We start from the raw sequence: 1,720 nt of genomic DNA, 5'->3' as shown, positions 1-1,720 counted from the left end.
AGAAGACAGATTTAAAGAACTACAGACCGATTACAATGCTGAATACTGATTTAAAGATTTTATCTAAAATTTTAGCTAACAGATTAAAAGAAGTCATGCCGAGTATAATTAAAACTAACCAAGTGTACGGAGTGAAAGGAAGAGATATAGCAGATACAACTATTAGTATAAAAGATATGATAAGATACATGCATGGAAAGAACAAAGATGGTTTTATTATCAGTTTAGATTTCGAGAAAGCATTTGACAGGGTGGAGCATGGTTTTTTATTTGATGTTTTAAAAAGTTTTGGTTTTGGAGAGAATTTTATGAAATGGATTAGGATCTTATATAAAGGTGCAATAACAAAAATTAAATGTAATGGGTATTTAACAGAGTGTTTTAAAATTACCAGATCAATAAGACAAGGATGTCCGTTGTCAGCTCTTTTATATTCCTTAGTTGCGGAACCTTTGGGACTGACTGTCGAACACGAAGGGGGAATAAAAGGGATAGGCATTGAGGGAGGGGAAAGCAAAATTTTTCAATACGCGGATGACACAACATTACTGTTAAAAGATCTGGAGAGCGTGGAAAAAGCAATGCAAATTGTACAAAAGTATTGTAGTGGATCAGGAGCTAAAGTAAATGAGGACAAAACGGTTTATATGAGATTTGGAGGGGTAGCGCTTTTAACAGAGCATTTTACTTTCAAGGAAACTAAAGAAATAAAGATTTTAGGTGTTTTAATGGGGAGGGATGAAAAGAAAGCCAGAGAAACTATGTGGGAGGAAGCTTTAGGAGGGATTGAAAGAAGATTGAATTTTTGGAAATTGAGAAACTTAACTTTGAAAGGGAAGGTTTTAGTTCTTAATGTTTTAATGATTTCTAAATTGTGGTATATTCTATATGTGTCATCTATGCCGTTGTGGGTAGAAAAAAGGTTGAAAAAATGTTTTTTAGATTTTTTATGGGAAGGGAAGCCGCCGAGAATAGCATACAAGACTCTAATAGGAGCAGTGGGGAAGGGAGGACTGGGGTTAATGGATGTTGAACAAAGAAAGAACGGGTTGAGAGTTAAAATAATTAAAAAGTACTTGGATGAAGAAAACAAAGCGGCATGGAAGAGAACAATGGGGCATTTTATAAACAAGTGTAGTAATTTTAATCTGGGGGACAATATTTTTTGGATGAAAACAAAAAATTGGATGACGGAGGGGCTGCCAGATTTTTATAAAGAGCTGATGGGGGCATGGGGCAAATTTTTAACTAATGTGCATTTTAAGCCACAAGGTAGAGAGAACATTTTAAATCAGCCTTTATTCTTAAACAACTGCATTTTAAATCAAGGGAAAGAGGTTTTTTTTAAGAAATGGTGGGATCTGGGAATCACAAAAGTCAGAGATATTTTATACGAATTCAAAGAGGGGTTTTTACCAGTGCAATACATTGTGGATGTGATGGAGGAGGCAAAGGAGGATTATAGCAGACAAGAGATAACAAACAAATATGATGTAATTAAGAATGCTATACCTAAAGATTGGATAAAAAGAATTGAAAACATGGAAGAAGGGAAACAAGAAAAAGATGTGTATGTGAAGATAGAGGAAAAACTGTATGCCTTCAATGAATGTACTGTGAATTTTTTTTATTGTGTTTTCAGAAATGCTGTTTTTAAGAAACCTGTGGTAAATGAATATTGGTTACGGAAATACAATGATTTAACAGAAGACAGCATATG

The sequence above is a fragment of the Barbus barbus genome, assembly GCF_936440315.1.
Source record: "Barbus barbus genome assembly, chromosome: 3".
Taxonomy (NCBI): domain Eukaryota; kingdom Metazoa; phylum Chordata; class Actinopteri; order Cypriniformes; family Cyprinidae; genus Barbus; species Barbus barbus.
Note: the sequence above shows the minus strand (reverse complement) of the source record.